This window comes from Tympanuchus pallidicinctus, unplaced genomic scaffold, assembly GCF_026119805.1.
Source record: "Tympanuchus pallidicinctus isolate F22 unplaced genomic scaffold, pur_lepc_1.0 scaffold3, whole genome shotgun sequence".
Lineage (NCBI taxonomy): Eukaryota > Metazoa > Chordata > Aves > Galliformes > Phasianidae > Tympanuchus > Tympanuchus pallidicinctus.
This window is the reverse complement of record NW_026294747.1, coordinates 25,750,470-25,763,099: the sequence shown is the minus strand read 5'-3', so window position 1 is coordinate 25,763,099 and position 12,630 is coordinate 25,750,470. Positions and strand designations below refer to the sequence as shown.

The following is a 12,630-nucleotide window of genomic DNA, read 5'->3' as shown; positions in this document are numbered from 1 at the left end:
GCTGTTATGGTGCTGCCTCAACAGAGAGTAGCTAAGAATGTCAGATTATTATGAAATTCTAAGCAAAGAAAGTAGCTGATGGAATAGTATTTGGTGCAAAGCCCACATTTTTGCTACTACTGGTGCTGCTTGTTAGACTATTTCTAGGACTATCCTGTAGAACCCTTGTGCAAGTCCAAGAAAGACTGTCTAGTGCAAGATTTCAACATTTACTTGTGTCTGTGTGTATGTATATACACATACAAGCCAGACTCTCATCCTCGTGTATATTGCATATATAGAACTACTAATTTCATCAGCATCACTGCTTCTGATTTATATCAATACCTACAAACATAAGCTTAGACCGCAAAAGTCATAATTAATAGCAGTTACCAGTGAGCTCAAGTAGGCTGTAGTGTCTCAAGCCTGTTACCTGGTATGCCACCACATCGCTACAAGTAGTACTCACACATATAATATTATTTACTCCATCTCCCAATCTCAGGCAGGCAGGATAGAAAGGATTGCTACCCAAGTTTTGGGAGTCAAACAGAAATCTAAGCACATCATCACACGAAGCTCACAAAGCCAGCTGTGCCACATGCAGAAAATCCAAGCGCCATACCTTGCTATTTCTTCCACAATCTTTTTTTGTTTTAAAGGCCAACCAGCTAAGGGCATCCCAGCACCTAATTCTGAAAAAACACCAGCACCTTCAACATCAGTAAAAAAGAGAGAAAAAGAGAGAAGCCATCAGACATATCTGAAGATACCTCAAAGACACCTCATAACATTTAGACTGCTTGGTATCTATCTTTTTTGAGAGTAATTAAGCACTACAGTTTTTAAACAGAGCAGAACTTTGTGGAATTAGAAATAAGATTGGTCACCTACTAAGGACAGTGTCTTCCATGTGCTGAATTCTGCACTTAATTGAAAAACCCAAAGGGTTTGTCCATCTCACACACAGCAAAATGCTCCCTCCCATCTGGTGTGTACAGCTAAAGCCTTCATGAAATATGATCTAAAGGCATTAGAACAATTCTCTTTGAGTAAAAACATTTACAAGGAACAATATTACAGCTGCTGCTGCAATGCTCCAGCTTGCACAAAGTAGAATACTTTACTAAATTATTTTCTTAGGGGAGATTCTCCCTGTCTGGCTCCTGCAGGCATCAGCATCTTGCTACCTAACACAAGCAATGGGAATTCAGCTTCCAGGAACTAAGTGAAGCCAACAGCCACAGAATAGAGAGCCCCAGGACTGATTCTTACCTCATGTACAATCCTTCAGAAATGGTACCAGCAAATACAACTACCCTTCGTTCTTTGCCATTCCCCTTTGGCCCTGCAATAGCTTCTTACTCTCTCCTAGCCACTGGCTAATTCTTCTCCGAGCTCTTTTTATTAAAGCATTTTCTCTCTCCACATAGCAATATTTTTTTTTAGCAATCATAATCATCCACTCTAGTCATCCTTCTAGACAGAGCCATTGGCAAAATCCCTTTAGGGAGAAGGAGAAAGACAGCACAGAATGGTCTGAAATACACTTGCATTCATTGTGGGTGAGAGGTGCTTACTGCTTAAGATCACTCTTGTATCAGACAAGCGATGGATTTCCTTACTCTATTTATACACTTGGAATAATTCAGTAGCTAACGCTTTTCCCAGCTAAATAAATGCCCACCTCCTGAAATGGATTCAAACTTCTGGAGCACTGAGGTTACACAACAAGGGTCAGTGTGCAAAGCGCGGTGCCAGAGACATGCAGCTGTTTCCCTCACTCACATTCCCTCCTTCTGATTATTGAACATGAGAATCCCACTTGTATTCCAGATACAAACGTAAGCAGGTTATATTCCAAAGCTGGGCGCTATCCCAGGCTGGAGAGCTGTGGACATTCAAACCTGCCCCACTTGTTAGCATAGCAAGAATGCTAGGGGAATAGGCATTCATTTTGTGATTACAGCATATTTTAATTCCACCCCAGCCCATTCCCAAAGATACAGACTCTAGCCCACTGTAAAAGTTTTGTTGCCAGGCTGTGTCTTCACACAGGCACACTAACTCCTCTGCTTAAAGGCTCATGGAATATCTACGTGGTTTTCAGAAAAGTCATAACAAGAAAACCAGGCCCTGTTTCAGCAAGAAACTGCCACATTTGTCTGCACAGTCACTGAGATTTTTCATTTGCTAAAGGGGAGCATTGCTATTAAATACCTTGCAGGAAAAAAAAAAAAAAAACAACTAGGAAGAGAAGCAACACAAACAGCATCCTGATAAAGCTGTGGACGTCCCTGTTCATTGCAGAGGATGACATTTGATGTCATTTCCAACTCAAAACAATTATATGACTCTAAGTATCAGATAATGTTGGGATGAAACAGGAATAGAGATTTAGGAAGTAATGGTTGATAAAATTTATTTAGCAGAAAGGATCTAAAATCAGAGCAAAAGCATATAGCCAGTGTGGAGTCACTAGAACTAGGAGCACATTGCTATAGGACACCCCTAAAAACCAGAATGAAGTATTTGTATGTGCTGCAATACAGCTGCACAAGTCAAGATGAACACAGTGTAAATTCTACCCAGGTCCCTATATCTGGTGCTGTGTATCAGGTAGCCTGGGGAGTCATTGCTTTGACGGACCTAGTTTTAGTCTCCCTAATGTTGAATGTTTAGGCTATAGACTTTAAAAACAAACAAACAAACAAAACCTCTGCCACTCAGATTCTGTTCCCATTTGAAATACACAATTCTAACCTTAAGGCTTGGTTCTGCCAAGTTTGGCTTCAAGAGGAAGAAGTGTTGGCCAATGCTGTCACAATCAAAGCAGCTCATACTGCCATTCAGATTTGTTCTGTGCATGCAGCAGTGTGAAGTAAAGCAGAATCTCATCCACGTGGAAGTTTTTGAAATGCATACACATCATGCTTGAAATATTCTGTGCAAAGTCAGCCCAGAGAGAAACTGGTGCTGTCCAAAGCCAAGGCGTAGATCTAGAAGTTCTGATCCCCAAAAGAATTGGCATTTATGCTGAAAAGCACAATATCTGGGATTTATAATTATGAAAGCACGGCCTGAATGAAAAAATATTGAAAGAAACCAACTAATAGCAACGTGCACGTACTTCTGCTACTATCACGTAACAGTTGCTCGACCCGCCTGCCTCCACCCAGACGCGCCCTAAGCGGGCGAGCAGCACCAAAGCGGAGAACGAGATCCCCGGGGAAGCCCCGGCCCGCCCCGCGGATGCGCTTACCTGGGCGGGCGGCGAACAGAGCCCGGCACTGCGGCGCCCCCTGGCGGCGACCCGCGGAGCCCTTCGCTGTGAGACGCTTCCACGGCAGCCCTCGCACAACAAAGCGCCCTTCCAATTGCCGCAGGTACACCGTGCTTCGGCATACACAGGCAAAGCGATTACTTCGCGTTCGCCTGTTTATAAACAAGTTTCTTTATGCAATAATGCACACGCACTCTCAGGAAACGTTCCCCCGCGGTTGAACGTTACCTTCCTTAAGCTACGTGACACGGGCACACCGGGATCCTAAACAGCATCGTCAGCACTGCCAGCTCTATAGCTGCATAAGCTTCCTACTACTCAGTTCTTGAATTAGAAGGTTTCTTCCTTAGACAAGTCTGTGGCATTCAGGCTTGCTTTGGATTTGTTTTGTTTTTAAATGGGGCAGGAGAGTGGAAGCAGAGCATATGGAAACAAGCACTCTAAGCATTTTCAACAGCAAGGGCAATCAAGATGTCTTAAAAGAAAAATTAACAGCAAGTTCGAGTGACTGTATGCCTGCATGGCTTTGAAATTCAGAACTCTGTGAATGAGGCAACGCATGCTTGCCTTTGCAAAGTTTCTGTGGAAAAAAAGTCACCCCCAGCTGCATACTAAATTACAGAAAAGCACCAGCAGAAACCTGTTGGGATGCAGCAACCAGATCCCTCAGGAGTCCAGCTGATTTTGCAGTAATGGTTGCTCAGCCAGAAATCATTTCACCAGGTGGCAGGAAGGGCCAGCACTGTTTGGCTTTTCCCTCTCCTACTGTGCCATGGAACCAGGGCAGAGAGAGGGGAAAAGGCACTCAGCTCTGCAACTGAAAGTTACATTATAATGCAAGCCCCACAAAGGAGCTGAATTACAACTCCGAAGAAAACCTTTTGTCTGGTTTCTTCTACTTTTTGAGGGCTTGAACTTGCAACCCCACTACTATTGTATTTTTAAATATCATACACGTACGTGCATTGAGTGCATTGTACCTACATCCAGCTGTGATGGACTGCTGCGTGCCATCCTGCTTTTCCAAGAGCACTGGATCCGTGGCTCTGTGCAAGGACAGAGAGGTTACATCCCAGGACTTTTATTTTGACCATTCTTTGTACACATGCAAACACACACAAACACGCAAACACGCACAGTCCCTCTGCGGCACTTGGGCATGCACATGCAGGCATGAACACAGACCTACCGAGACTCATTTAACCTTTGAAGTCAGTTTGGAAGCCTTGGGACAATGTCAAAATTACATCCAAAAGCAACTTTAAACTAATGCTATATACACAGCATTCTTTGTCTGTCTGCTCAATTTGCTTTATTAGTGTAGAGATGCTTCCTGAAAGCCAATTTTTGAAGCGTTTTATCTGCTTTTGCTCTGCTCACTTGAAATCATAGTTCTGTTTGCAGGATTTTAATTATTCATGCAGCAGCCAACTTGGAATTTATAGGGATGATGATGATGCTTCAGGTGAAGAACAAAACAGAAGGATCAGAGGAACACCTACACAGAGGAATGCTTTCATGCCAAAATTTTTAGTCAGGAAAAAAAAAGAAAAAAAAAAAAACAGGTGAAAGATGAGAAAACACTCAAGAAGTTCAGTATTTCTTTGCCATACGATGATTCTTCAAGGAAGTACCTGAGGTCAGATTTACTGTGTGCGAGACTTGTTAATCACAGCCTATAGAGCCAAAGAAGTGCATGAGACATTTACCTAAAGTCTTACATCACAAAGAAGCCACTTAGAGTATTTAAACATTTGCTTCATAATGATGAGAATGAGTCATTAGGCAGTTTGTTACACTCAAAAGAAGCCAAAAATCAACAGTACCAGTCAATGGAAACCCTTGATAAACCTAAACTTTGGATTTCAGTATCAGATATTTCCTGTTCCAAGAGCACACGCATTATGGCATGGTTTCCATCTGTCAAAATTAAAGTAGGTTTCAAGCTTATTATGGATAGGTCTTTCCTTAGAGCTAGAAAAAAAAAAAATATCAGACTACAAAAATATTTTCCTCTGAGGACAAAGGATAAACATAACACTGTCTCCAGAAGAAAGTCTTTAGCAGCCTCAACATCTCAAAGCCTTCCACTTAGCCCAATTTTTGCTGAAGTACAAAGAGCTCGAAGGATTGCCCTTTGAAAAGGATGCAGTAGAGTGAAAAGATTTGTCACCAGCATTTTGTGAATGCACCTGGCATTACTCTTAAACATTTTGGAATTTGGGCAGGACAGTAACGCTGTCACACACATACAGAGCAGATTGCCATTCTTCCACTCAACCCACCAACCCATCACACCACAGATGAGCGACAGAGTACAATTAAATAGCCTGAAAAAAAGAAATCAGCAGCAGTAACTAATCCAGACTGTTGTTCACAAACAGTGCACACAAAGAGCCTCCTACAGGAAAGAAGGTACTGTGGCAGGCAGAAACAAAATGCAGTGGAAAAGCCAAATAAGCAGTCTTATAATTTGTTCATTAACATCAGGAACATTAAAGGGCACAGCCAAGTTACTACACCCCAAATAACAAGACTGCACTTGAGTCATTCTTCGGATTAACTCAGGTAGTCACATCACACATCTGACCCATCATACTTCTAAATAACAAAAAACTGTAACATACAATAAGTAACATACATATTGTTTTGATATCTGGAGTCAATGGCTTCGTATTGACTCAGCAAGATGATCCAGAAGAGGTGCACTTTGCATCCCTCTCAGGAAATTCCAAAGTTCTTGGGTAAGGAACTTTTAAATGCCTTTCCAGGGTTTAGCACCTAATCTAAATTCCATAAAAATAACTCTACAGACTTAAATAGGCTTTGCATCAGATCTGCCACGGTGTGTCTTTATACTCCACGGCCAGTCTTGCCTACCTGCTGGCTACACCATGACGCAGTAAATCTGGAACTGTCCGCAGCTCATTTGCGTTGGACCAAATTACCACAGCAAACTGTACAAGCCAAGCGCCGTGCTTAAGGTAAGTTCTGCAAGTGAACAAAACTACATGCAGCTCAGTACAAGAAAGGAGCTGCTGGGCCATCAAACAGGATTTATTGCCTCAGACACTGCTCCATGCCAGTACAGCAGTATTGCTGCTAGTTCTGGAGCCAGAGCAGTTGGTGCTGACTTGCAGCCCCTCAACTGGTGCCATCATGCCAAAGCTTTCACACAAGCCCAGCATAAATGCTGGTCACAAATCTGAACATAGGAAATGAAGGAGGAAACAGATGGGTTTATAAACCAATAATGTCAATAATGTTTTACAAAGTACTAAGGAGGCAACTTTATATTGGAACATCTATGAGTTCATTCACCCTAACGGGTAAGATACATCTAATATGTTAAAGCTAGAACAGCTTAGATAAGACAATCTCTTCATGGCATTGCTTATATCCTCAGATTATATCTACTATAACACAACTAATAGGACCTATCTGTGGCACACATTCACGGAGCATTTGGAGATCAGTGTTTCTTCTATGCTACACTTTTTTGTATTGCAGCTCAACACAGGCCAGCAGCAGCACAGACCCCAGATTCCACAGCAATAGCTAAGCCTGAATAAATTATTTTTAACTGCAAGTCCCAAGCTCTTGCCCTCATTAGGCACAGCCACATCCTTTGTGGCTGTGCTGCATACAAAACTTTTAATAACATCATTTCCAGTTCCTGTAGCACTGCTTGTAACAACCAGCAAAAGCGAGAAAGAAATCAGGGCCACTTAATAACCTCTTTCCCGTGAAACTCTTTCATTGCATCAAACCATCTTGCACTAATTCAGAAAGGCTGTACCCATTTAATATCAGACAACACATTTCTAGGGTATTCCACATCATTTCATCAGCAGTAGAATTGGGAATTTAGAAGCAATGGATTTTTTCCCGTGCTCTGCCCTAAAGCAAGGTCCCACCAAATGAAAGGACATCGTAAGTTAAGTTTTCAAGAAGATCTCTGTGAGAGTTTCCAGTCAACTCACAGAAGCTTGCTGGGAACTGCACGTTATAACTCCCACACAACTCAACTCAGCAGGAGCCATCTTTGCCCTTTTTAGTTTTGGAGGTTTTCAGCAATTTTTAGAAGACGATCTCTACAGATCGGCAGCACTTCTCTGTTGGACACAGTGTATAAGCAGACCTACACACCGCATGAGGACATTCATTTGCTATTTTAATTTTATCCAGAACCAACTGGGGCAGTTCTACTTCGCTGACTTACCATCATACAATATTTCCTCCCCTTTAAGTTACTTTTTTTCCCTCAGAAGTTCTCCTAGACCTTGACCTTACATACACACACCATCTGTATTTTTCTTTTCTTTCAGATCTGGTATTCTGAACTGAAGTGACAAGCTATGCTCAGTATTGAAGGTGAGGATGCTCTACCAGATGATATAACAGTAATGTCTGTTAGCTTTACAAAAGTGGGCACAGTTTTTAAAGAAAGCAGGTAAATGCTGAGTCACCCTGCACCCAGTTACTATCCAGGCAGGGAAGGAAAAAAAAGAACCAAACAATTACATCTTGCTGGTTTATTAATACAGCTTAAATCACTCAGTCTGGTAGCCTCTTAAAGCCTGTGGAAGCTCTCCACCACTTTATACAGAGTGCCCTGTCATCCTTCTTGTTTCCCACAAGGCTGTAGTAGACAACTTGCACTGCTCTACAGCCAGTTACTTTGGCTATTCCTTCCTTGCGTCCCACAGAGCTTTCCAGCTCTCAATTAGAAAATGCTTTGCTCAGGGAAATGATAGCTCAACCAAGCCTATAAAACATCATCTATATCCTACCTCCTCTTTCAGTTTCTACCCAATTAAGCTGAGAGCTAAAGTTCCTTGATTGTTTTGTTGGCTTGTTTTGGGTTGGTCTTTTTTGTGGCTTCTTTGGAATTTAAAGTGATAAATAACATCTTGTATGTGAAACAATTACTGCTTCAGTTCCACAAAGCAGACATGCAGTTTCAGTTGCCTTTAGATTTTTGAAGACCTTCTTACAAAATACTGCTAAGAATAAGAAATTATCCCAGTATGCAGTTATGGGACAGACCCCACACTGCCATTCCCAGGGACAGTCTTCTGCAGTGGGCATATTCATTGAGATCTACAGGCTGATGCTCATAGCAGTAATTAGGACTGACTACAGTTCATTGTTCCTAGCTCCTATGCAGTGTTCAGAAGAGAAACAGTCTGCAGATCAGGAAAGGTTCCACAAAGCAGAGTGCCTACAGAACTTGATGAGACTCGAAGCAACACGGAAGTCAGACACCAATGTATACATGCAGTTAGGATGACCAGAGGCACAGCAATCTAAGAATAAAAGTAGAAGTATCCAGAATATTAAAAAGCATATAAATAGTAAACAAGTCATGAGTAGAAGTTTTATACTACCATTATGAGACTAGGATCTGCAGATCAATCTTTACTTCCCTCCAAACCCTTTTCCCTGCCACCAAACAAATCGAAGAACCCACAGATACCTTCTAGAAAATGTTCTGATGTATAGATACAGAAATTGCTTACCTGTGGTCACCTTCCCTCCTCCCACCTGTCTTCCTTCAGGATGTACTCCTGAACGACCTCAAAAGAAGCTTCTCTTGATACTTTACATGTGAGAAACAGGAAGCCTCCCACACTAATCTGCATACACTGCACTGAGCTTCCTCCTTCTGCCCTGTTCCCCTTGAGGACTGCACGCAGGAATTCTTACTCAATAAAACTCTCATTACCCATTATTAGCTTTTCTTTAAAAAAGGCAACTTGAAGCAAAAAATTCTGCTACGTGTCTTCAAAAACAAGAGAACTCAGGTGGAGTAAGAGACAAAGCAAGTACATCTTGCATCATTCAAACAGTACTTTTACAAGATGGTACATCTTGTGTGGAATGTATTTAAGATAATTGAGCTCCAAGACAGCACTGTTCATTTACTGCGCATTTCTAAGAACCACACTCACACGATTATAATGCTTCCTGTACACAAGTCTTATGAATTACCTTCCTTTGGATGTGAGCAGGATATAGACTCTGCGAAACGAAGTGTTAGCACCCTCGTGACACCACGTTTTTAGTTAAGTTGCTATCAACTTCAAAGATTAAGCACTGCTTTCTGAACGTGAAGCAGGTTTCCACATCAACATTTTTGCAGAAGGGTTTTTTTCCTGTATTATCATGGTCTCTACATCTGCCCAAAGCCTGCCTATTTAATATTTTTTTTTAAATCCACTAAAAAGATGATTCCTGTGGTTTGTGTCACCAGTTTTTCCTTCAGTGGGAAATCAGCTGTCAGAGACCTGACATCCACTATCGATGCGTAAAGCAAAACAGTTCACATCTCTTTGTGCAGTGTTACAATCTCACGTCCAAAGCAGACAAGGGAGAAAATGGAGCAGCACACAAGATTTTGATTCCCCCTATGCACCCCTCCTCCCCCCCCCCCCCCCCCCCCCCCCCAAAAAAAAAATAAAAGAAAATGCTTTCTTGCAGATTCTGACAAGTTCTTTTAACTGATTTTTTTAAATACAAAGCTAAAAATCAGTCTTGTAATCATAAGCACTTTGTGTATTAGATACCCACGAACTGAACAAATGAGCCTGGAAGAAAAATGAAAAAGTTGTTAGCTGCTACCACTCTAAAAATGGTATTATTTATACTATGAATGTAACCTTCCAACACTGATTCCTAATTTGTCGCCTACAGATATGCAGGACAGCAGTATTCAAGAGAGGTTTCTTCTAAGACCAGACTGTCAGAATACGATACTCAACAACATCTCCACAAGGAATAAAAGGTCCAGTGCCAGTTGTGTGTTCCAGCAGTGTAAAATTTTGTTACCATCTTTACCTGCTTGACAAGTGATTTTATCATCTGCAAGAGTGATCTTTCACCAAAACTACATTTTCAAACAAACAAACAAACCACAAATTATTAACAAAGAAGCCAGTTATTGTTTTGAACTGACAAACAGAAGACCTACATCACCAGAGGAAACAAGGCAGAGCAGGCACTTCTGCCCTGAAACCCAGATCCTAGGTCTTCAAAATAGTATTCTCTCTATGCATACAAAAAAAGGGTGGTGTGGAATTCTTGATTTTGTAGATTGAGATACATTCACATGTGCATACATATATAACTTACACACACCTCCATCTCCTGCAGAAGAGGTAAACATTGCTACATCATTTAATAATTCTTGAATTGCACCCACAAAGAACAGTGATAGACATCAAATCAGCAAGGGACATTTTAAGATATTAGGTAACTGATCAAAATGCAGATAAACTATATTTAAGACATTTAGCTAAAACATCAGAAGTGGTCAAAAGGACTTTACAGATATCTAAATCATTGCTATCTGAGAGACAGCATATTATTCTGAAAGAAAAACAGCACTAAAGCACAGCTATTTCTGCAACAGAGACTGACAAAAACTGGCTGATTCACAGAAGCCTGTGTTACATCACAAGAAGAGTAAGTCTGAACCAAAAGAGCAAAGTAAATCCTTCTTTTGCCCAGAGAGAAAGAGTTTTTCTTTTTTTTTAACATCACTTTAGAACCAGAGTCAACAGGAGCAACTTGAAGACATACACAGTAACATGTGCAATATTTAACACCAGTGTCTTAATTACAGCTTAGCTTCCTAGGGAGATCTCAAACAAATCTACACGTGCATAACAAAATGAGCAACCATCATGGTAGAGATACTTATATTTTGAATTCCTAAACTTAAAATTTATTTTCACCCTAAAAATGAATTGGGTAGAAATATCATTCCGATCGCTCAACTTTGACTAAGCAAAACAGTACCAATTTGTTGGTATTAGCAGTGTAACAGCAAAGGGACCAGCACAATAGGAGGATGTTACAAAAGAAAAAGTTCCCACCTGTCTCTTGAAGATCAAGGCTCACAATAGAAACTCCATAAGAGAGGGATCTCCAACCAGAGATCCGTCCCCAGTGGCACTCAGCCCTTAAATGGGGTCTCAGAGAGGTGCAGCCAGGCTCCACCCCTTCTGCTCACAGCTAATTGCCTTCACCTGTGCTCTCAGGGCTGACCAGCTCCTTTCCCCAGGTGCTCAATCAGTGGTTCAGGCCATCACTCAGCAATTCCCATACAAGTGGCTTTCCATAAAACTTTTTCCATAATACTGTAGACCATGCTCATCCTGCAAAAACAGCTTTCATACATAAGTACAGCATTCCATACCATTTACCTTGCATTCTTGAGTTCTAATACCCATAGAAGTGACAGCAGTAAATCCTTGCACATGACAAAGTCTCCCTGAAACCATTCCTTTAGAGGTCAAATAGAATTGGGGCTGGTATTTTGCTGTTGGATTTTTTCCTCCCACCTTCTCTGAGCAGCAGCAGTAGCACAGCTCTGCCCTGGGCTGAGCAGACACACAAGTGATCTGCAGCTGCTGATGTAGCAAACAGCCCATTCACTTGTGCTTCTCACAGGAGAAAGATGACAAGTGAAGATGGCATCTCAGAAATGGGCCTTTACCAGAGAACATCTCCTGGAACACAGTTCCCATGATGTAGGCCAGCATAATAACATAGCTCAATTTCTGCCAACATAAATTGTTGGTAACTACTTATGCTTGCATAACTATAATAAAATCACCTTGTTAAGCCAAATTCATGAAGTCCATCCACAGAATTAATCAAAAGTATGAATAGAACCTAAGTGTCTTTCAGTTCAACATTCCCAAGCACTTAGGTAATTCAAAAGTAGGACCTGATTATAAGTTTCACATAAAGTAACATTATGACTTTTTATTCTCTTTAACCCTGCAGGGAAAACAAAAACAAATACAAAAACAAAGCTAAACTCATTAATCAACAGAATTCTCAACTCAGGAAAGCATATCTGAACATTTCCAACAGCACCAAAGAGAAGGCAAAGTCTGATCAAAGTCTGCTAAGAATACCAGAAAGAAAAACACTGCAGATAGTCTCAGAGTGTAGTCCGAACTTGTATCAACTGGTAACTTAAAAAATAACCATATATACAGGTGTGAAATACTAAGAGCTGATAGGCAAAGTTACCAGGAATTGCTCATTGGCATAAAAATACTCCTAGCCATACTAACAGCCAAAGTACTGTATTAAAAAAAAAAAACAAAAACAAAAACCAGAAATAAACACTCTTATTTAATTCAATGACAGACTGTAAAAGTCCACTTTCATTTGTAGATTTTTCAAGTTTTTTCACAACCTTTAGAGGAGACAAAGCTGATACCTCGGGAGAAAATTTCACCTTCTTACGCAGAGAGAACTCAAGTAATCAAATATGTAGCATCAGTACCCCTGGACCTTAAGAGTTATAAATACAAATAAATACACCCTAAGCAGCATTGCAAAGA

The 12,630-nt window shown here is 41.0% G+C and overlaps 1 protein-coding gene across 1 annotated transcript in view; it reads right to left on the bottom strand.

Annotated features, from left to right (window-relative positions):
- The window catches only part of DPF3 (double PHD fingers 3), a 173,865-nt gene extending 162,702 nt beyond the window's left edge, over positions 1–11,163 (bottom strand). The window contains exon 1 of the mRNA XM_052692202.1: positions 11,146–11,163. The gene's annotated coding sequence lies outside the window, so the exon portion shown is untranslated. The remainder of the gene's footprint in view (positions 1–11,145) is intronic.
- Positions 11,164–12,630: the final 1,467 nt, after the last annotated feature.